Raw genomic sequence first — 25518 nt, forward strand, 5'->3', positions numbered from 1 at the left:
TTAGTATACCCTATCTTGTATTTTGTGCATGGTTGCACATTGTTGGTAATCAAGACCTTGTGCTTATGCCACGGCTCTCTTATTGTCATTGACCTATGCTAATACCCAGAGGATAAACAGGATTGGCTGTGCTTGAATCTCCATCTTTACTAATTAAGCAATATGCCGCGAGCGGCGGGGCATTAGCAACTCAGGTAATGCCTTGGGCCCATAGATATAGGCGTGAGCGAAGCGAGGGCCTTAACGAAGACCCTGGGGTATTACATATGTAATGCCCCCGCCGTGAGGGGCATATAGCTATTAGTACCCCGGCCTGCAAGATCTGCATGACCGGGGCACAAAAAGCATTTTTTCTGAAGTATTTTGGGACAGGAAAAAAAAAGGACCAAGAAAATGGCAGCCGGGAAAGGGAAAACGGAGTCCGTTTTCCCTTTCCATGGCGGCCATCGGGAGCGGACGCGCTGGGAACAGAAAAAAAAGAAGGTAAGTGGGGTTGGGGTTGTAAGTGGTTTCAACCCAGCAATCCACCTAAGTCAATGCCTAGTATGGGATACCCAATGGAAACCCTTATTTATATATTTTTATGTCAAAAGTTATTTTATTTCTGGATGATGTACCCTTATATAACGCCCCTCTCTTTGAATCCCCCCGGCCTCACTGAGCCAAGAAGTAGGTTTGTTTTGCAAATTAAAAGATTTATTTGAAGAATCACACAATATATATCATACTTTTATATATATGAATCATATCTGAATATCACACTTATGAATATTTATGCAATGATCAGCAATGGGTAATATTACAATATTAACCATCTCTTTAATCGGTTAGGAGTAGGAATAGGAACAATAATGTAGCAGAGAATACATTTTATGGTTCAAGGAAATGCAATGATAGGAAGGAATGCAACACAAAAATAAAACTTGATATGGTTTTGAATGTAATATGAAGTGATGGGAAAAATGCTAAAATGACTTTAATTCGCTAAAAATGGGATTCAGAACTAGTGAGAGTTGCTTTGGATTGTTTCAGGTCAACACTAGCAATGATTGTAGAAGGATTAGCAGATGGAAAACGAAATTCAGGAGTTGAAAGCAAGAAATAGCTGTTTTTACATGTGGTGAAATTGAGCCAAAGGCAAAATCGCAGCAAACTTTTCAGCGCACAAAAAACGCGATTACAGCAAAACTATAAGGAATTGGATTGTCCGGTTCAAAAGTTACAGAGATTTTAGTGAAGGTTGATTTTTCTCAAAAAGGGTCAAGATTTTACAAATGGGATTGCGCTTTTGAAGATTTACCAACAAGGACAGGTTTATACTAAGAGGCTATGAAGATGCAAGATGCCCAGATGATTATCACTACACTTATCACAGATTTATATGAATGAGAGAAGAATTCAAGATAAACAAAAGAGATTCAATAATGCAGTAATTAATGTGTTGGAATGGTTTGGATGGGATTACTTAAGCTAAGAGATGACTATGGACAGTTCTATGCTAAATACTCACTACTATGGCTTTTGGATGGAATGGACCCGTCAAAGATCTGGTCAAAGGTTTGGCTGGAATTCGCTTGCCACCGGAAAGGATTCAGGGCACCTGGACTCTGCTCTTTGCAAGGCACTCTGGTCTGCACGGCCTCTTGGACTGGATCTGATGGGTTCTGGGTTACAGCTCTGCTGGACTGATCTGGATCTCGGGTTCTAGCAAGGGTTCTTAGCCAGAAGCAGCAAACAGCTCAGCCAGGCTGTTGAATGTTTTAGGCCCTGTGGAAGTTTACTGGTTAAAACCAGATTGCTAGATTTTAAAGGCCTGCTGAAAAAGGGTTCTGCTTTTTGGGTTAGGCCTCTGCTTCAGGGTTCTGGAATCTGGTTCTGGAGCCTAGAGATGGGTTCTGGAGTCTGGATCTTCTTTCAGAGTGTTTCGCTAGTCGATCAGTGATGGGTGAGTCCTCAACAGTTCCTATTTATCCATCTTCCAAAGGGGTGGGGAGGCTGATGATACTATGCCTAACCCTCTAAGGATCTGATAGATCAGAGAATTCCCCCTCTCCTGATTTGAGAAGGAACAGTGTGTCATGATGTGTCATCATGTGTCAGAGTGACACAGTGTTTAGGGTCCAGAAAAAAAACCCTCCCCTTTGTTCTTACCCAGAAAATCTATTTTTCCCAAAAAACATATTTCCAATATGCACAATTTGTTAACAATACATATACACATCACAGATTGACTAAGGTACGTTTCTGTCAAAATCTTATCTTCCTACGAGTTTTGGTTCACAAATGACAGTTTTTCATGCTTTTGGGCGGTTACTCAGTGTCAGTTATGTACCCATTTTTACACATGCATACACATACCATCTGGGCATATTCCTGGAAATGTTCATGTTCCTAACATAGTCACAATAGCTAGAATATGAACTTTTTTGTGGTATACTTCTGCTGACATCATATTTATGTGGATTCTTGAAGTGGAATGATGTTCAACACACCCAACAAGGAGGTTGGATCTTTTGAGTGGTTTGTGAGCCATGATTTTTGCAAATTTGACAACCAAGAAAAACGGATTTCCAAACAGCTCTGTGTTTCTTTTGCAATCATTTTGCTCTGTGGGTAGCCAAATGATGGGTTTTGGCAGTGGTCTCCTGTGTTACCACTGACATAGGCAAAAGTGGATGGCGGCCTATTTTTCAGATTTTTACTGCGCACTTCTGGGTGATTTTTAGAGAGCAACATGCTTTCCGGCGGCCATTTCTGATGTTTCTGATGCAAGCAATGCACAGTAATGCTGCAGGGCCTGGACTAGTGGTGTTAAAACATCCCACAGGAGGGCAGGAAAAAAATACGTACCTGGTTCCGAGTCTCCACATGGCTGGAGGCTGCCTTCGTTCCCCACCAGTGTCAAAGCAGGCTAAAGGTTAGTTGGGTGGGGAGTAGAAAACAAAAACGGACCCAAGTCCCTGGCGGGAAGTGAAGGCAACTTCTCAGCCGTGGAGGATAAGAGCGGGGATGACTTCATTGGCTGAGGGGCTGCCATGGCCCCACCTGGAACAAGGGTTTAGGAATCCCGGCCGAGGGATTCCCAGCCGTCTAATGCCTCGGTGAGGGCCAATCAGAATGGTTCTCTCATTCTGATTGCGCCCTCGCCGGGGTACTACTAAAACATAAATTGACTACCAAAATGTCGCCATAACTTTACCTCAAGTCAATACTCTCATTTGCAGATGTGCATGCCCCCTATTCACGATCTTACATGTAATGAGCATATCAAATGCATTAAGACTGAGATTCTGCTCATCGGCACTCCCACTCCCTCCTTCCCTGCAGCTCTCTGGCCGGCCTCTCTTGGCCCTCTTCCTGCTCCTACCTGCAAGGCAAAAAACCTCTGGGTTATCTTCGACTCCACACTCTCCTTCTCTCCTCATATATCTGACGTCTCTAAGAAGTCACACTACCAGCTGCACCTCCTCAGAGGTATTCTTCCCTTCCTCTCCTTCCCCCAGAAGCTCGCTGTCTCCCGAGCCCTGGTTCTCTCAAAGCTAGACTAATGTAACAGCCTCTATCTTAATCTGCCTGCCTCCACACTTCGCCCTCTGCAACTCATCCAGAACAGAACTGCGAGACTTGTCCTTGGCCTCAAGCCCAGGGACCGTATCTCTCCAGGACTGAAATCTCTACACTGGCTCCCAGTGGCTGCGAGGATAAAGTTCAAAACCCTCTGCATTGTCCACAAGGCCTTCTGGGGCCTGGGGCCCAAATACCTTCAACTCTCTCTTCCTAAGTATCTTCCTTCCCGAGCCCTTCGCTCATCCGTCTCCAACTCCCGCTTCTCGAAGCAACGAGCTGGGGGTAGATCTCTCTCCGTGGCAGGGGCCTCCCTCTGGAACAGCCTTCCTGCCCCCCTGAAACTTGAGGAGAACCATCTCCGGTTCCGGAAGCACCTCAAAACCTTCCTCTTTGCTTCTGCTTTCTCTCTCCCTCTCCCCTGCTAATTCTTTGCTGAAACTGCACTGAATCTGCAACTGGGCCACTCTCACCGACCTCGGTCCTGGGCCCAGCCACTCTCCACTTGCACTGCCTCCCTGGCAACCCCTGCACTGCGGGACTGTCTCTGTATCCCTACAGCCCCCCCTTCCCAGCACTTGTTCTGCACTTACCTTGCACTTGCCACCAGCTGGCCCTTTTATTTATTTATTCTACTTACCTTGTACTGCACTTCCCCCCTCCCCTTCCCCATGCACCTCTCCCTTCCCCCTACCCCTGCACTTGCGCAATCTGAATGACACCTGGCCTAGTAGGATCGCTGTCTGTCTTCCCCTTGTTCCCCCCTCCCTGCTTCGTCGCGCCTTGAAACACTTGTGTATAGGCGCGTTACAAATGCCTTTATCATATCATATCTTTGTATGTTGCATGGGGGAATATGGTGCTGTATTATCTCCCTCCCAAATACTCCCCTCTGATATAAGGGCCCAACCCAATTGATACTACTAGCATGTACAAGTGGATATGGAAGAAGTAAACTCTGAGGTCTTCAGCAAATCATGATGCCTTTGTTGGGGGTGAGAATGTCCCCTGATACAAATGTGCCTGGGAGGTGGTTGATGCCATTAAACTTGCTGATCTGTGGTCAAGCTGCAACCTGAACACTTCATGTTTCTTGAGTTTTAGTAAGTGATCTAGATGTGTCCCTGTTTAAGCCATTGGGTTGTAGCGTTATGGCCTCTGGCCCCAGTAGCTCTGTGGTGAGTTTCAGTCTTGAGGTTTTGTGGTTTTGGAATTTGCTCCAATGGTCCTCCTTAGGTGTTCAATATGTTTTGGAGATTGTGTTGTCTTTTGTCTTCTTGGACAATTGATTAGACAGGGTGTCCTTCTATTCTATAGTGTCCATGTCTTCTGGGAACTGCCTTTGAAGAAACTTTAGCACATCTCCAGGGTCTAGGAATGTATGGGTCTTTCCTGCCTGATCCATGATGATCATTTTGGCTGGGACTAGTAGGCCATATTTCATCAGTTTTGCTCTTAGGTGAGGTCGCAAGTCCAGGAGTTTCTTCTGTATTACCATAGTCTCTTTTGGAAAATCTGCAAGGACTAATATCCTCTGCATGTTGTAAGTTCTTACTGTTGCCCTCTTTGCAGCCTGCAGGATCTGTCAGGCCTGTTGGTGCCTCTGTACGCAGATTATGATTGGTCTCGGACCGCTCAATCTGTTAGTGTCCCTTGACCTAATCCGGTGTGCTCTCTGAATCTCTAGTGGAGGTGAGAACCTCATTTTTTGTATTTATGGGATCCACGCCTGATGGATTTATTTCCATCTGCTCCCTCTGCTTTCTACAGGATCCCAATAAACCGGAGGTTGTCTCGCTGTTTCTGTCATCCTGGTTAGTAGAATGCATTTACACCTCTCTTACTCTCTAATGTAGGTGTTTTAGTCCCTCCACTCTCTCTTCTAGCGAAGCCATACTGTCTTCTATCTCTGATATCCTACCGGTCTTGGACTTTACTTTCTTATGTATTCCCCTGATTTAATCTTGCATGTTTATTATCCTCTTATCCACTGCTGTTGTGTGCCCCTTAATCTCTGCTAACTCCTTCAGCATCCTTATGATGTCTGCTCTTAGAATTTTGGACAAGGACCCAAATTTAATTTTCACCGATTGTGCACCTTTCTCTCTTGACGGAACATTGGTCCCTGTATGGTTTTGAGGAAAGTGTTCCTTTTTAACAGGGTTTGTCTGTGATACATCTTGATGGAGTTCACTCAAAAGGGATGGCACCCCTGGGGAGTGCATTATGGTATGCAATGCACAGTGCTTGCGTCTGGCTCTTTAAATAAATTCCCTTTCACTGCCAGCCAACTAATATGAAAAACAAAATAAATGCAAGCCACTTCAATAAGGGCACCACTGTGAGACACCCTAGTCCCTTATCTGTATCTTGTCCATTGGTTCAAATGGGGCTTACGGGAGTGCTGGAGCTGCAGCTTCCCAATGCTTTCAGGAGAGCACAGAGCAGTAGACAGAAGACCAGCTATTCTGCCGGTGCACAGCAGTGAGGGGCCTCATGCCATGCTAGATTCCATGTTCTCTTTCTCATTATTGCCATACTGTGCCCAGGTCTGCTCAGCTCCTTCAGCACCACTACCAGTACACTGCGCGGGCCAGTCCCCCAACAGCATCCCCCAACAGGACCAGTGCATAGCAAACCCAGGACCCTTCAGACGGCAGCAGATCCTTCAGAGGGCGGCAGACAACAGGGATTCTGTCATTGCACCTTGTCTGATGAAGGCTGTCTCAAATCTCAAGTATGAAGGATGTTCTACCCTTATTTTCATGGAATTTATGCTGTCCAGGTGTTCAGCAGCATCTCTCTGATTTCTTCTTGTGGTGCCATGGGTGTGGTGAACCTAAAGATTTACATAGATGGGAATCGGGGTTGAAGCTGTCTGGCTATGCACCCATTTTGTAGGTGGCCATACGGAATTAGGTCAAGAGACCTTTTTTTTAAAAAACAAAAGGAATAATGATCGATTTGAAAAGACCGCTCTGTGACCGCACTGAGCGGTCTTTCTAAATCGGACTGTCAGCCCATGCACCACACATGAGTGCACGAAGTGCCTGACAGGTACATTGAGACGGAGAGGATGAGCCGCGGGAGTGAGAGGTTTGTGTGTATGTTATGTATGTGTGTGTTTGTGTGAGCATGTGTGTATATGTGGTGGGGGGTGGGGAGGCGTCAAGGAGCAAATGTAGTGTTCGGGCCACAGTGATGTCCCTTTTCTGCTTTCTGAGGGCCGCACAAAATCGACTGAATAAATTGAGCTTTTTTGTACGCAACCTTCAGAATTATCGAAAATCACATAGAACTAGCCGGACCTACACCACACCAACCCCCAACATGTAGTCCCTAATGGTAAAGCTTACAATTCAGCTGTGAAAGTCTCTATCACATAAAACAAGAAATAAACTAGTAACAAAAAATACTGAACACATTAACATGCTTACTTCCCATATCCAGAATCAGAATTAGAGTTTAACAAACACGTTGTATAATAAGAAGTGGATATATCGAACTGAAAAAAAAAAAAACTAATTAAAAGTATCAATGGTACAGAGGATAAATACCCAGTACATTTAGGGTCACCAAAAACATGAGGCATTTCCCCAGTTTGAACTGCGGTTCCCCACCTATCAAGCTGCTGCAGAATGATGGCAATTGAATGACTAAGTGCATGAATGGGTTGGTTACATCAAACTCCGCAAGATGGCCTTCAAGATGGCCTTGCTGTGTCGTGGCACAACGTATGCTTAAAGGATATAAAACTGCATCCCTTGGCACGCATCACTTCCTCAGGTGTGAATGTGTGGATGAGGGGATTGCACTAAGTGCAAGGGAAGGGCTCCTTCCACTGAAGTGTGCTTTTCAACCAGTGGCAGCCATGGTGCAGAAGGGAGGCGGGGTTCCTCATAAAGTGAAGATTGTTTTTTTTGTGTGTAAGATAAGATGCTTCTTCAAGTGCCTCTTCAGGGTGAGATTGCATGTGCTGTATGTGGTACAAACAAATATAGTATTCACATTCTGGGACATGCATGCCTCATGCTAAAATAAGAAAAGCAACTATGGCAGATTGCATCTCATAAAATTGAAACAATAATAAAAACAACAATATCAATTTGTACTGCAAAAACAGCAGCCTTTAAATACGAAAAGATGAACAAATAACAATAAATACTAACAGACACATTTACCTGTGTCCAGCACTTAAAGAAGTATATCCAAACATACACAATAACACGAAATGGATACATCAAGTCAATGGACACATAATTCAAAATAACAATTGTGAATAAAAGATGATGATGCATTTGTCAAGTTGATTAGGAGCACACCATATTCGAACCCGGGTCGCCATTCCTTTAAAGAAAGTCCTAGCTGGTGCTGAAACCCACAATCAACACTTCAAGAAACAGTTGGGTGCCTGAATAACTATGTGCTTGAAAGCACTGCATGCGTCACACAGTGATTTTGTGGCCAGCTTGAGCACATAATGGTGAGCGTTTTAACACCCACGTCTGCACTCCGTGAATGACAAGGAGCTTTCTGCTTTAAAAAATAAAAAAAAAACAGCATCTTAGAAGGCTTGGTCTGTGTGTATCAGAGATAAATTGGGCCAAAATAGTGGTGAGATGTGTTAGTGAGGAGGCTGATAATAAAAGTCATATAAAAGTAGTATGCACAAATGTCACTGTCAAGTACTGTTGCTTTAAAGCAAAACCAAACAATTGGCCACATTCCTTCCTTTAACTAATACTTTCAGTAATGCATTATGCAAATGTAACATATGGTGGAATCATTTTTTGGCAGGATAGTATGGAAAAGTGTTTTCATTGCAGTACATAAATTCAAACACTACTGAAAGAACAGGTATTGCAAGTGTTTACTATTTAACCCAGATTGGCTACCTGTTTTATTGTCTGCTTATTTTTGACACAAAAAGATAGAAACGTGTTCAACTTTTGTCACATAATTATGTTTCGAGGGAGCGGCTCCCCCTGGTGAACACATGTTCAGCACATCTGTTTGTCTCCAACTCCACGACACACCACATTATGCCATCATACTCTGTGGAATAGCAGACAGAAAAGAAAAAGGCATCAAAAGTAGTAACGAAGACTGTGTAGAGTCCATAACATTAGTCCCACAGCTGCATGGATGAGAGTCATTAGGAAGCACCGTATTATGTGCCTCTGGGAATAGAGTACAGTGCGAAAAGAAGAGCCTCAGCAATTAATGATGTTCGGGGTAATTCACATTTGAAAAATGGTTAGCTATTATAGTCTCAGGAGGATAGCTCAGGGGCAATGTGCTTGCCTTGGAAACAAGACGACACAGAGCAACACAGCTTTGATCCCAGGTCTGTGCTTAGAAACCTCTGGGTATTAAGCGTGTTATATATAACCAATTAAATAAATACAATTAAAAACTATCCAGAGCAAGATTACCTAAGATTACAAAGTGCAGGAAATTGATCATATGCATATAGCGCTAATTTGGTAGATGTGCATTGTGGTATGGAGCAACCAGATTTTGGCCAGTCCAACTTACAAAAAGATTGTTGCCATCAAATGAATTGGTTTAACCATTCCTTTTCTTTGCCAGCATGATAGAAAATAGAGCAAATACATAGCATTTGCATCTGTGAAAGAAGATTGATCGAAGACACTTAGGGCCTGATTTACAAAGTACTTTTCAATGGGGTTTTCCATTGAAAAAAGCTCTTCTAATTCAGATCTTAATATTTGTATTAGTTCTTCATATGCAAAAAGAAACAAATAAAATGTTCTTTTTGTGGTGCACTTGAAGAAATATCAAATATCAGAAATTTCTTGCTACTGTCAAATATTTTTATGTAATACCAGGCAAATCCGGATCACAAAAACCGAAAACTATTAATGAATGGTTTTAAACATTTTGTATCACTGGTTCAAACTTTCAAATGTGTGTCTTAATTGATGGTTTGTGCTTTTTGGAGGGCATTAAAACCTCATCTCAAATGTCCCTTTAATTTCCTTGACTCTGGACTCTCCAAATTCCTAGAAAACCCTCTATAATGTCTCTTTCTATCTTGTATTTGTTCTGGTACACTACTTAACATTTGTTTAGTCAATCTTTGGTAAATGCAGCATTTGTATAGCCAATGTGTTTTTAGCAACTAATGCTGCTACAAAATCCAATGAATATTGTCCTTACCTTAAAACAGACTGCTTCTTCCTGTAACATATGCTAAATATCCCTGTTAAATTGTATTGTATTGCTTTGTATTGTATTGTAGTCATTATTTATATAGCACCTTTTCCCATTTGCATGGCATCAATGCGATTTCTGGTAGGCACCCGCTCGCGGACCGAAATCCAGGTATGGGAATGTTATAAGATGTTTTAAGATGCATGTGTGCATTAGGCCAACATTTGGATTATGAGGGCTATCTAGGCTCCAGTAAGCAACCCAGGAGATCAGGCACGTTGTCGGGTGATGAGGGAGGTCACGATAGACTGCTAGTGCAGGAGACATGATAAGTACGCAGCTAGACCGAATTTGTCATAGGTTGTTGCTGTATTCTAATGGCAGAGGTGTTGAGGCACGTCTGGTGTTTCAGTGAAAAATATTTATGTGGCCAGCTACACTGAATTTAGCATAGTCGTAGCTGCATTCTACAGTGTGTGGATGGATAGTCGTACCTGTGGCAGATGTTGAGTGAAGTATTGCATTTATAAATACCTTAAACTCAGTTGGAGCTTATCTTTGATGTTGCTGTGTCATCCAATCTTCTGTGGGGAAGACACATCCAGCTACCCTCCTAAACATTTCTAGGCCTATGGACAGGCTTCCCCAGGGATGTAATTTAATCAAAATACCATGGGTAGCAAATGTGAAATCACATGGCCCTTGACCTCTAATGACATCACAAGAAGTGATGCCATTTGACCCCGTTCCCCCAAGTGACATCATGGGAAGTGATGACACATGACCTTCAGATGTTTCCAGGCACTCTCACTTCAGCCAGATACAAGAACCGAGGCACAGCGAGAGGCAATATTTATCTACGATCACCCATTTGGGAAATGTCATTTTCCAGATACGAAGTGGAGCCTATATGTGAAACACACATAGTGCAATACTTGTAACAGGGAAATCGAAATCTCCAATGCAGGCTAGAGCTAGTGTATGATATGATATGAAATAGCATTTATAACGTGCTTATAAACAAGTGTTTCAAGGTGCGACAAGGCAAGGGAGGGGGAACAGAGGGAAGACAGAAACAACAATCTTACTAGGCCAGGTGACATTGAGATCGCATAAGTGCAGGGGAGGGGGGAAGGGGAAAAAATGAGGGGGATGGGGGCAGTGCAGTGCATAATATAACAGTAAAATAAATAAAGACAATAAATAAAAAGTGCAGCCAGCTGGTGGCAAGTGCAAGGGTAAGGGCAGACATCAGGTCTCAAGTGCTGGTAGGGGGCTGTAGTGATACAGAAACAGTCCCTAAGTGCAAGAGTTGCCAGGGGGGCAGTGCAGGTGTGCAACTGGTGGGGAGGGGACCTGGGCCCGAGATCAAGGGTAGCCAGGTAACCAGTGCACTTTCAGTTTCAGCCAGGAGATCAGCAGGGGAGAGGAGGAGAGAAAGCAGAAGCCACAAGGAAGGTGTTAAGGTGCTTCCGGAACCGGAGATGGCTCTCCTCAAGTTTCAGAGAGACAAGGAGGCTGGTCCAGAGGGAGGCCCCAGCAACAGAAGGAGATCTACCACAAACTCATTGCTTGGAGAAGCGACTGACCCTGAGGGAGTTGGAGGCAGATGACCGAAGAGCTCGAGAAGGAAGCTATTTAGGGAGAGAAGGTTGAGGGTATTGAGGCCCCAGGCACCAGAAGGCCTTATGGACAATGCAGAGGGTTTGTACTTAATCCTCACCGTCACTGGGACTCAGTGCAGAGATTTCAGTCCTGGAGAGATATGATCCCTGGGCTTGAGGCCAAGGACAAGCCTTGCAGTCCTATTTTGGATGAGTTGCAGATGTCGGAGAGTAGAGGCAGGCAGTTGTCCAGCCTAGAAAGAACCAGAGCTGTAGAGACAGTGAGCTTCTTTGGGAAGGAGAGGAAAGGGAGAATACCTCTGAGGAGGTGCAGCTGGTAGTGTGATTTCTGAGAGACGTCAGAGATTTGGGGAGAGAAGGAGAGTGTGGAGTCGAAGATGACCCTGAGGTTGTTAGCCTCACAGATGGGAGCAGAAAGAGGGCCAAGAGAGGCCAGCCATAGAATGACAGGAAAGGAGGCAGCATTTATGCCAATGAGGATAATATCTGTTTTACTGGCATTAAGGTAGAGATCAGAGCAGAACACCATTCCTGGATAGCAGACAGACAGTCAGAGATGAGAGGAGAAGAGGGGGTGAAAGGGAGCCTGACAATGAGTTCAGTGTCATCCGCATAGCACTGAAATTTGGGTCAGAGAGAGGCAATGCGGTGGGCAAGAAGTGCCAGGTATTGGTTGAACAGCCATGGAGAGAGGTTAGACCCCTGGAGGACACCACAAGTGGAGATAGAGATAGAGGAGAGGAAGGACCCAGGTTGGCCCTGGGAGGGTTGATTGGAGAGGAAGGAAGTCAGCCAAGCCAGTGCCTGATCGGTGATACCCAGGTTATCACAGAGATGGTTGAGCAGGATGGCATGGTTGACCATGTCAAAGGCAGAAGAGAGAACAAGTAAGATGATGAGGACACAGGGGGTGTTGGAATCAAGGTTGGAGAGCAGGTCTTCACAGATGTTCATGAGAGCAGTTTCCATGCTTCTGGCAGCTCTGAAGCAAGACTGATGGTCATGGAAACAACCAACGGATTCAATGTGAAAATTAAGCTGGGAGATGGCCAGCTTTACCAGGAGTTTGCCCAGAAAAGAAGTGATCGCGATTGGGTGACTGTTAGCCGTGCAGGACGGGTCGGCAGAGGGATTTCTTAAGAAGAGGGTGCACAAGGAAGTGCTTCAGAGGAGAAGGGAAGACTTCAATTGCGGAGCCAGAGCAGGAGCCAGGGGGTCAATGTGGTCCTTGATGGTTTTGGAGGAACAGGGTGAACCTGTTTTTATGAGACTTTCATAGATCAGACTTGTCTAGAAACCTCATCTGGGGAGAACAGGGGAAAGGCAGAGATTGAAGGAGGCGAGGTGGCTGAAGAAGGGTCAGAGGAAGAGCAGAGAGTAGATGGAGGAGGGGGAGAGGAAGAGAGAGAGGACAGGATATCCCGTGTTTTAGAGATCAAATGAGAAGCCAGGGCCGTGCAGAGGTTTTGGGAGGTGAGAGGTAGAAACTGCAGGATTGGCCAGCTCCTTGCAGATTTTAAAGAGTTCAGCCGAGTTGTTAGATGCCGCAGAGACGCTGGCTTGGATGAGCGCTCACTTCTTGGAGCTGAGAGAGTGCTGGTATTGCCTTTGGAGCAGGTGGCAGGCCAGTTTGTCAAAGGATTTGCTGAAGCATGCCTTTTCCTCTCAGCCACCCTTCACTTGCATTTAAGGGTGACAAGGTCTGAGTCATACCAAGAGTTGCACTTGGCGTTGGGATTCAAGCGGATCAGAACATCGATAGTATCAGATATAGCAGAGTGGAGCATGGAAAGGCCTGTGTCAGGGTTGTGAGTCAGCCCGAGGAGGAGGAGCGGGAGAGAAAGTGATGGTGAAAGCCTCAACTGAGACACGCTTCATGGGTTGGATAACTGAGAAGGAAGGTGGCAGTGCTGGAGTTGGCTTGACCTGAGGGGTAGAGAGGGTGAGCTGGGAGGAATGGAGAAAGTGATCACTCCAGGCGAGAGGAGTGGTGAGAGGGATCGAAGGGGGAAGGTCTAAACAGATCAGAACATCCAGAGTGTGCCCTGTAGAGTGAGTTGGGCCAGAGGGGAGAATAGAGAGTGGGAGAGAGTCACAGAGGTCACAAAAGAGTCCAGAGGAAGGACAGGAGGCATCCAGGTGGATGTTAAAGTCTCCAAGGAGAAGGAGTTGAGAGGTCTGCCCATTTGGAGAGGAAGGAGGAGATCTGACCAGATGGCAGATAAATGGAAGCCACAGTAAGGGAATGGCCAGGAGAGAAAGAGAGAGACCCTGCAGACGAGGCATCCAAAGGATGAGTAGGCCTGCATAGGAATGACAGAGAAAGGAATCCACTCTGGGAAGATCAGGGCTACATCCCCTCCAGAACAGTTGAATCTGGGCATGGAGAGGACCTTGTAGCCATCAGGGAGGAGAGTTTCAAGGCTTGTGACAGAGCTGGCCAGGATCCATGTCACGGAAAGACTGAGGACTTTGAGGTTAAGTTCCTCTGGAGTTAGCAGGTGTCAGAGGAGTGCTTGACAGCTGAGAGAGGGTTTAAAGTGGCAATGTGAAGAAGGTTGACGTCCTTGAAAGTCTTCCGGGGAGGGGTACAAATCAGACATACGCCCTGCAGAGGTGTAGAAGAAGCTCGAGGGGGGGCAGAAGCGGAAGGAGGAGAGGGCAAGGTAGCCAAGGAGGAGAGAACAGGGGGAGGTGAGGAAGCTGTGGAGGGAAGAGAGGGGACAGCAGGAGAAGAAACATCTATAGATCAATGGACACAGAAGTACTCATTATCTGTGGCATTGATATATTAAACAAGCCAAAAAAGCACTAACCTGTTTACCCAGGAGCAAAATGCTGTATGAACAAGGCCTGAAAATTAAATAATTGACCATGATTTAGTATCGACAACATTCCCTGGTTATTGACGTATCTATGAGTCAGCTACCACTATGATAGAAGAAACCTATTGTACGGGTATAAGCAGAGGCCATCTGTCTCTGTGTGCATGTATCTTTAAGTTATGTGACAAGCAACCACATGTCGACCCCCACAACCCAGACCCAAACATAACACCTTAATGCCCTAGGCTTTGATACATAACTCTTCAATCTTTTTTAATGGGGTGAGGTGTGGGGAAGGGGAGGGCTGCACTTCCCTCAACAGTGGGGCTCAAGGCATCTACAATTTTCAGAGCTCTATGTGCATGGTGTGCTATTCAATGACCCCCTCTGACCCCCCCAGGAATGCCCCATTAATGAAGCTTTCACAAAGCCCTTTCCAAGAAGGAGTTTGAGTGGGCAGGGTGCTCCATGCCTCTCTCACTTCTGAGACTCATTGCCAACACTTATTTTGTTAAACAGTGTGGCACTAGAGCAGGGTCCTGGTCGAGTTTGCAGCCCCTCTCTGAGCCCAATCAGTGGCATAGCACAAACTGTGGGGGGCCCCCTGTAAGCCATGCTGAGCCCCCCAAGCTACTTAACAAAGCACAGGGCATGCTATAACCCCGGCTGACCCGCACCACCACGTGTGCCCAATGTCCATTATGATAATGCCACTGCAGGGGCATGCACTACTCCAAGTTAAAGAAGTAAATATGTTTTTTAATGAAAGCTTAAATGTTTCACCAAGCCTAGAAAGAAGAGGGAGGTGCCTGGTCCCAAAATATACCAGCCACCTGTGGTGGCTGATGAGTTGTTTTATTGGAGGGTGTAAATATTTGCCACAAGTATGCAATTGGGACCGGACATAGCGAGGAGGTCCAGACTAACGAAAAAGGTTTGGGGGGTCAGGGGGATTCTTCCACCTCCAATGAGAAAACGTTTTGAATAATGGGTTAACATGGTGAATTTCACAGCACACTTTCTGTGAACATTTGGGTAGAAGGCCAGACAGTTTGCAATCAGCTTTGTAGGGTGTAGGGTAACTCATGGAAAACATGTACAATAGATGGAAGTCACCAAAAGTGCACAAGTGCATTTCCCAAAGCATTGTGATGCTGTTCTTTTCGATATGTGCCAGTATAAAAAAACATGTTCATGCTGACTGTGCCCATACATTTCCATGCTGTCTACACCAAGATATGCTGGTATTCCCATATAAGAACATACTCATGTTCGCTTTGAGATTTTATTTATAGTATCATTACTGACACTAGGCACAAGGCTGGCTCTGCCAATATATGCTAGTACTCCTAAATAAGAAAATACTTCTGTTGGTTTGGTCATTAAAAGTGACATGTCACAATAAGAAAGCATGTCCAAACTTGTTCCAATATAAGCCAGTCTAGACCCATAAGAACACTTATCATCCTTGTTTCATCATAGATGCTCAGTTAATAAAAAGTTATGCCACAGTAAGAAATGTACATGCTCTTACACCAAACGTTAGTCTAGCGAGGTACTATTACTTATCATGTGTGCTTTATCAAAGATGCCAAGTAATGCTACAGTAAGCAATGGCTAGACTGGCTGTACCAAAATGCCAGTCTAGCCAGGTAATGACACACATGAACTTGGCTTTGCCCGAAAATACGAGGAAAACATTCAAAGTCAATAAAGTATGTGTCAAAAATGTCTAGTGATTCCCAGTCTTCCAGGGACTTAAATACACACACACATGCAGGCATACACCCATACATCTCGTCTCACATTAATTCTCCCCACACTCAACACATAGGCATGCACCCACCCACCAAGAACATTCACACACACACAATCACATTAATACTCACTCACCCACCATTCACTCACCCATGAACCTCTCACGTACACTTGAGCACTGCATTCTCCACACAGACAAGTACCCATTCAGAACAGTCAAACACACTATCACATTCATACTCTTTCGCCCACCAGTTACTCACTCATACACCTTATCTTACATCCACTCTCACTGCATTATGTACACAGGTACACACCCACACACCCAGAACATTCAAGCACACACACTATCATATTTCATCACATTCACCCACCACTCACTGACCCATAGCAAATGCATACATCTGACAAACACTTCACATATGCAAAATATACATACATTTAAAAAACCAAAAAATGCTTTCTTACCTGTTTTCCAACTTTGGTCCTCACTCCAGACCACCCTTGGTTCCTCTATGCTGCTCACAAATAACCTGAAGGCTGGCCATGCTTCCCGATTCCTGTATATGAGCCACAAGGAAACCGGAGGACAAAGGGTTGGAGTGGAACGTGGCATGTGACACATGCCACATGTTATGCTCAGCTCCAGCCCCTACTGAGCGCTTCCTTCTTGCACTGCATGCCTCAGCCCAGCCTTCACCCTATTGGGTGAGGACTGTTCAGTGGAACCCCTGGACCTGGTGTGGCAGAGCCCCCTCACTTCAGGGGCTGTGGGGGCCCCTGCAACTCCTGGAGCTTCAGTTTAAAAAAAAACATTGCCTGAGGTAGCAGTCCTGAAATTATTGGTAAGTTGCTCAACTCATTGGAAGAGCAGTTTTTTGGGCAGCTTATAACTTTTCCCCCTCCGGATGAATCCTCACAAAACTTTGCAAAAACAGTATATGGCCCCGTCAGATTGGGGAGGATTTGTGCAGGGAGGGGCAAAGTTATAGTAGGTGTCCCAAAATGTGTTGCTTTTCCCATAGACACAATGGAAAAATAATTTTGCTCAGGCCTACAGCCCAAAGCTCTGCACAGATTTTCACCAAATTCAGGCAGGAGCGGCAGCATGGTCCTGAAAGTGTGCTTTTGTAAATTTGGTATAAATCTGTCCAGTCTTTTTTTCAAATGCTGAAAAAATTGGTAAAAAAAATAGTGATATCTTCCCTGTTCTATCAGCGCACAGGCTCCCTATTGGTCCAGAGGAAGACATGAGGTCCGCAGATATCAGACCTGCTCGCTGATTGAGTGGTGAAAAGTGTGAGGTGCGTCTGAATTTTGGAAACGGGGGCCATGTTGGATTCCTGGATAGCACCCGTTGTCCATGAACATCTCAATGAAAGCATATTAAAAAACACAACATTGCTCTTGTCAAACTAATAAAACAATCTTTGGAGAGGTGAGGGGTGATGAGATGGGATGGGATATGACCTTAAAAAGCCCAAAAAACAGGAGGCTTTTCAACTCTGATGTCCGTGAATAGTACGGATGTTCTGGGCAGTCCTGTGATGTTCGCAAATATCAGAGATGTTCGGGACATCTATGATTATTTGTGCTTTACACGGTTGGTGAAAAACAGTATTTGGATGGCTTATAACTTTCGCGCCACTTAATGGAACCTCATGAAATTCTGGAATTTCATTCCAAACCTGACTCTGAATGGTTCTGCAAAGTATGGTGCTGTTTTGTTTAGAGGGAACAAAATCATAGGGGGTGTCCCAAAATATATCAAAGGCTTATACATTTGTCATTTGATAAATCTGCAGATCAGTTTGCAAGAAGATTGGAGACCTAGATATGAACGGTTTGCAATGTTTGGTGGGATCATGTCAAGAGAGGGCAAAATTAGAGGGGGGGGTCTTAACATTTTTAAATAAAGTTGTTGCCATGTGACGAATGTTGACAAATTATATTTTCAGAAAGATTATAGACCCAACCTTGAATGTTTGTGCAAAATCTGAATGGGTTTTATCAAGTGGGGGCTAAGTTATATGACTATTGTACGTACATACATTTTGACACTTGTGAAAAAATAAAACATGGGCGGATTTTCAGCAAACTCATGTAAGGAGCATTGGCAAGTACCTGAAAGCATGGTTTTGCAAATGTGTACATGTTTTTTGTGTGAAAAGTGTCATAATATAGGTACAAAAAATAGTGATAAACCTTTGTGACCTTTGGTCATGGGCAGTGGTCAGATTGTCTGGGGCATGGCCTAGGGCCATAACCTGGACAATCTGGCTAGTGACCATTACCACGAGGGACCAGCAAAGGGATTGAGTGGGCATGGCCACCAGGGAACAGCTATATGGTAAAGATTTTCGAAATTGGGATAGGTTTGAATGGTAGAAAATTGTGCGTGTTAGTACAGGTTGAAGTGCTAGATGGGTTTGCAGCAATATGCACGAGGAGGGTTAGCAATAACTTGAAAGCATGGTTATGCAAATGTACCCAGTGTTCTTTCTTTTCAAAAGTGTAAAATGTAAGTACACAACATAGTGATATAACACTGGTGTCTGGGCAAAGGGCCTGGCCATTAGCAAGGAGAAATGCGTACAGTAATTTGCTTATTGGGGCATGCTGCTTGAATGGGAAAAAAATATTCTGCTTGTGGTTATAGCCTGAAGTGGGGGCTAGGTTACACCAAAGTTGCATGACGAACATTAGTGTCAAAAGTGTAAGAATGTAAGTTAAAAACAACTTGTGATATATATTTGGTGCCTGGGTAGTGGGCCTGACCATCGGCAAACACAAATGTGCACTCTTATTTGCTTATTGGGCAATGCAGCATGGCTGAAGCCTATGCATCATGGATTTGGAGACTGGCCATGGCTGCAAGCCATGAGCACTGGCCATTGGTTACATTATTAGGGTATAGTGGACACTGAGCTAGGATACAGGGTAGGTGCAGTGAATAATATGGGTGGTTTGGTTTGGCTGGGGTAACGGTGGAGCCTTATGCCATAGGGAATTGAAAGATGATTTCCATCCCCAGCATGCGCTGCTGATAATGACAGACATAAGTATGTGTTGCAAAAAATATGTTTCTTGAAGGAGGTCTATAGTTCTTTTATATACATGAAATGAGGAATTATTAATAAAGTGTATAACACCATGAAATATTTTGACTTATAAAAACCTATTAAATTGACAGAAAAAACTTTGTTAAAGGGATGTTACAGTTTAGCTACATCCCACCCATGAGACTCCTTTGCTGCAGTTGTTATACAGTGGAGTCCCATCTTGGCATCCTTTGGCATTTCCCTTCTGGGTTCTCATGAGCACAGGCCCATTCGTACTGCCCCTTCTAATTATGCACTTCTTTCACTGAACAAAGCATATGTGTATTCATAAGAGCTCTGTGTACAATTTCTTTTTATAAGAAAGGGAAATGCAGATGCAAAAGATTTGTAGAAGATTGTTAAGTAGCAGTTGGTGGGTGGAAGTTTAGTACGGTCATAGTAGTATATGTAATGTTGTTGGAAGTGATTGGTGGATGGATGTGTGACTGTTTGAAAGCAGGCATTGCGGGAGTGTTACAAATATAAAGTTCAAAAGGGTAGAAGGTTTGGATGTGCCATTTGGGTCTTTTAATGATCCCTGGCCTGGAAGGGTTCTGGGAGACCGTGAATAGTTATAAAGATTCATTGATTATGGTCCCTTTTCTATGCTAGAGAAAGGTATTTGGGACAGAAAATAGTTTTTGTCCTTTTATATTTTTCTCTAGTATACAATTGTCCATTAGGACTCTGGGTGGGGGAGCCAGCCAATGAGGTGGCTAGGAATGCAAGCTTAAACGGCCGGTACACATGTTCAAAGCCGCCCAGAGCCTTTTTTATCCTTTTTTATCCGTCCTCACTTTGCTTTGGCTGATAACTTGGGATGCCGGGGCTATCCCACATTTCAGTGGGGGATGAACGCCACATTATTCCCATTAGCATAACACAAAATGCTAATGGAAATGTTGGAGAATATTATTGAGTCTATCTACTTTATTGAGAAATGTAAAGTAGATGGAGACTATAAGCTTATTTTTCTTGTTCTATTTTTTAACTGTGAAAAGTAGTTCCTAAAGGAACCTTTTTTGTTTTGTTTTGCAGGAAAGATCAGAAAGTAAGGTGGGGAGGGAAATGAGGGAAGAGGCACCAACTACTAATATGAAGGGGCAGGTGACAGGTGAAATGTGTTGCTCATTTGTTACATCTAAGGTAGAGGACAGTGTTCCTCATGCTCCTCGATTGCAGCTTTAAAAGCACTTCAAAATTGCTCCCTCTGCAGAGTGGTGTGTTGCAGTATATACAGAGGACTGCTGTTTTTGAAATATCTAGATCAACAGCCTCTTTTATCGCTTGCAAAGTAGCTGGTGGGATTTTGTGTCCCATAGAAGTAGGCTGTGTGGTTAAGCATTGGTTCAGGAAGATGAGGTGGAGGAAGACAGCCTACTACTTGCTAAGAAAGGAACAACCTTTCTGAGAGCATTGCAGCGGTTCGATTTCATGTGGCGGTGCATGGAAGTGGTCCCATAGGATTGCTGTCCAGGTAGTCCGTGACTGAGTACAGCGTTGCACTCAGTGCATTTAACTTTGGTAGCTTTAGCCTTTCGTACATTGCCAACAGCAGTAAAGAACAGCCACACCCATGATTCTCTGGGTGCTAGAAGTAGGCACTTCCCCTACCTCATCTTCTTGGTCCTCTTCATTGTCTTTGGAAGTACTGCACTTTTTTTGTTGTGTATGTTCTCCAACTGGTGGTGGTGGCTCTTTGGGAGGAGGGATGGCAATAGCTGATAACATTTTTAAGATAAATAGCAGTTTTGATAATATTCTTCCAAATATGTGCTCTGTACTAGATTGTTAATGCATAATGAGTAAGCATAGGTGTAAATGCTGCGCAAGGGTAAACTTTGAGCTTCAAAGTTCCTAATTGAGCTGAAATTACAGTTCCAAAATGTTCGTGAAGTATGGACCCATTCGGGAAGTGTGACACGTTTGAGAACTCATCATCATGCCATGCGCGCAAGCGTGTTCACTTGACACTGTCCTGAAATTCTGCGATGACGTCAGACATTTGCGGACGTCGATGAATTCAAAAACAGTGGAAAAAGTTTCAAAATGTCTATAGAAGTGTTAAAAATGAAGCTACAAGGCGGGAAATTGCAGAGTTTTATGATGAAACTTTGTAAATTGGACAAAAATGTTGCTGTATTGGGGTAAGTATGATATTAGTAAGTTGTAGGAAATTCGAGTGCCCTGGTAAAAACCCATGAGATTCACTTAAAAAAACATTGTTAGAGGGACATTTAAGTTGCACTAATAAAAACCTAGGACATCCAATGAAGAAAATGTGTTAAATGGAAATTATTATTAAGTTGCACTAATAAAAACCTATGAAATTCAATGAAACAAATTGTTAAAGGGACATTATGGTTACAAGTAAGACCGAAATACTCCAGAAATTCGCCAGTTATGGTAAGCGAAGCAACCATAACTCGCGCCACCACCATCCACACCCAGGACATGAAAGATGGATCACACATGTAGTTGAAGACACCACTGATGACATCACATATTATATTAATTTTAATAAACAGTCCCTACAAGGGGTTGAGTTTATAAAGTTGGTAACAAGATGTTAGGGGTGATTGGAAGAGCTATCATGAACTACTTAATGTATTGAAGAATGTACTCATGTAAACAAATCATTATATTCGAGTGTTGTTGTTAGTACAGGAACTTAAACATACATACACATAGGCAATGGTTACAGCATGCACCATAGAAGTACAATATTTTTAATCTGATGATTTCGGACAGGAAAATAATAATTGATACCTTATGAGACTTTTGAGCAATGTTAATCATGGAATAAATAGATAACAATTGAAAATTTACCACACACTTGCGTTAGAAAAAATACATATAACAACGAACAGTGCATACACATTAGAGGTACATCGAGGGAAACAAAAGTTAGGAAGAAAGAAACAACAGCAATAAAAGATGACAATAACATCACAGTTAATCATCATGTACAGAATTGTGTGTTTGAGGCGTGCTTATAGCTCCATGTATGTGCACTGTGTGCTCAGATTAAACTTTAATGAATGTACTTTAAGAACATATAAAAATGTTAATGTGTAGATATATAGCACCATTTTGATGTTGGAAACTCTGATTGTCAGCAAAAACAAAAAACTAGCCTAATCATGTCAGTAAACAAAAACAAGTGGCCCATGTATGTGATGTCATCAGGATGTCATCAATGGCATTTGTGATGTCATTGTTCATGTCCTGGGTGTTAGTTTTTTGGTTTTACTTGTAACCATAACGTCCTTTTAACAATGTTCTTTCAGCGAATATATATATATATATATATATATATTTTTTTTTTTTTCAGTAATTCAGTAAAATAACTTTGTTAAAGGGACATTATGGTTAAGTTGTGCTGCTACAAACCTATGAAATTCAGTAAAAAAAACTTGTTAAAGGGACATTATGGTTCCAAGTAAAACCGAAAATCCCCTGAAATTCGCCAGGTAAGCTAAGCAGCCATAACTCGCACCACCAACGCGCACTGCTAAGACTAATACCCAGGACATCAAAGATGACATCACAAATGTCATTGATGACATCACTGTTATGATGTGACTGTTAACATCACATGTGCATTTACTTTTCATGCAAACTCTGTACAAGGGATTCTTATTATAATGTTGACAGAAAAAGTGTCAAGGATAATTGGAATATATATCTTGAGCTATGCAGTGCATTAGGCAATGCAGTGATATAAATAGAATTCTATTATGAAGTTCTTTACAGTATACTAAGCTACTCAAGTATAAATATGAGCATTGTGTGCAGCATACTTGATGGAGGTGCAGTATTCATAATCTTACCATGTTGAATAGTGAAATGATAAATGCTTTCTTATTAGAGTTTTGTGTACTCTGCAACATGCAATAGGTAGCTAATAAAACCACTTACTGCATAATTTTGTTTATTACATACAAAACACAAAGACACAACAACACATACAAATATGAGTATATATAGAGAAAGTGATGCATGCAAAAAAAGCAGCAGTAGAAGCAGAAAGTGTTCACTACCTAACTGATTATCTGTATGCACATAAACTGTTGTCTGCTTCAAACTTACTACTTCCCTAAGTACAAATATCACATTATATGACTGCACCCTAAATAAACTAATGCAAATACAAATATGAGCACATTCAGAGAAAGTATAGTAATAAAAAAACAGCAAAACAATAAGAAAGTGTTGATAACCTTACCGATTGTGTATTTTTCCAATGTATATGTTTTATGCTGTGAGTGGACCCTGAGTGGATTATTGTAAGAACATATTTAAAGTATAAGTCTACAAATATACTACTTTTTGATTTTTCTGTTCCTAACTATTACTGTCTAAGATATATCACAAAAGGAAAAAAACAGCGAGTCAGACATGTGATGTTATCAGTGATATCATCAATGACATTTGTGATGTCATCTTTGATGTCCTGGGTGATAGTCTTAGCAGTGCACGGTGGTGGCGCAAGTTATGGTTGCTTAGCTTACCATAACTGGCGAATTTCAGGGTTTTTTTGGTTTTATTTGGAACCATGACATCACTTTAACAAAGTTTTTTTACTTAAATTCATAGGTTTTTAGTAGCGCAACTTATCCATAACGTCCCTTTAACAAAGTTTTTTTACTGAATTTCATAGGTTTTTAGGAGCGCAACTTAACCATAACGTCCCTTTAACAAAGTTATTTTACTGAATTTCATAGGTTTTAGTAGCGCAACTTAACCGTAACGTCCCTTTAACAAAGTTTTTTTACTGAATAAATATGTTTTCATAGTGTGAATTTGATAGATGTTTACTAGGATTCCCTTACTTTATATACATGTAACAAAGAACATACTGAACCCCCTGCTAATGATGTTGATGTCCGCAGACTGTGCGTATGTCCGCGAACAGACGCAGACAAAATCAACACTACCCAAACACTCAGGGGGTATCTTAAATTGTTCTAACATGCCATATAAACACTGCACAAGTTCAAAAAGCAGCACATAAAGACATTATATGTAATAATAAATAAGAAGTGGAACCTATATATCTAACACATCAACCATCCGTTTAAATACTGCATGTACTAAAATGGAATATACCAAAACAAAAAATATATGCTTCCAACATAATTACCTCACACAAACTGCACAGCTAGGAGCAACAGCAGACCTACACAACAGCAAGAATACAACTTACCAGAAACTAGTAAGTAAACTTTATTTTTCTTATATATTTCTAAACTTTTTGTATGAGGTACACTAAAATTAATATATTTTTGTTTTTTACACAGAAATGTCCAGTACTTTGGAATGGCTTCAGGAAAATTTCCCACATGAGGAAATGTCTGAAGACAGTGATACTAATGGTACACACTTCTCTATATAAGCAAATTAATAATCATTACTTTATGTGCACTTAATATATATATGTTTATTTTTAAAAGACCATAAAAACATTGAAAATAATACACCAAAAGACACATTGGAAAAGACTCTGCAACGCATGAAACAGAAATGGACATGCTCAAGCAGAATTTCAATGTTTTGAAACAGTTTGTTGAGGACCACATAGAAGAAAAAAATAAATACCATTGTCCCACATGTACCTGTTCCCCCTCTACATGTCCCAGTCAACTATCCCCAAAACCTCAACACCAAGAAAAACGTTTTGATGTGACATCCATCACTTCATCCCCTCCCATCCATCCTCTCCTAGCCCATAATTCCCCTATATTTGAATCCGTTTCTGCTTCCCCCTTTCTTTCATAAATTGTGTCTATGTATAAAATAAATTTAAAAAAAATATTATGTTTCTTTTAATGAAAGCTTTGTGTCTTATTTTTTTTAAAAAAGCAGTTAAAATGTCCGTGGACATTGCGCCTATCCGGAATGTCTGTAATTAGCAAAATGGGGATGTCCTAAGGACACTACACCTGTCCATATCGTTTGCAAGTAAAGATGGAACTGTTCTTAGAACACACCCGGTGTCCGGGATGTCCGTAAATGAACAAAATGGGGGTGTCCTAAGGACACTATACCTGTCCGTACCGTCCGCAGCCAAGTTGAAACTGTCCTAAGAACACGCACGGTGTCCGGGATGTCCACAGTCAAACAAAATGGAGGTGGCCTGAGAACACTATACCTGTCTGTACAGTCTGCAGAAAATCTACGCACATGCGCGCCACACCGTTAGACCTGTGAACATTGCGCCTGTCCGTAACTGTCTGTCTCACTTGTGTCACACTGTTAATTTGTTTGAGGACCTGAGCACTGTCCGTAGAACACCTGCGTGCATGCGCACAACCATTCCTGTGCATTTAGTGTCCTGCGGACACCCGTTCCCTTTGCGGACGTGTTCCTGACATCATCATGTGACGCACCCACGCTGAGCGTGTTTCCTAATTTGCGGACAATGTCCGGTTCCCCAACATTTAAAATAACTTTTTCAGACAATCC

The sequence above is a fragment of the Ambystoma mexicanum genome, chromosome 7q, assembly GCF_040938575.1.
Source record: "Ambystoma mexicanum isolate Mex_15411 chromosome 7q, UKY_AmexF1_1, whole genome shotgun sequence".
Taxonomy (NCBI): domain Eukaryota; kingdom Metazoa; phylum Chordata; class Amphibia; order Caudata; family Ambystomatidae; genus Ambystoma; species Ambystoma mexicanum.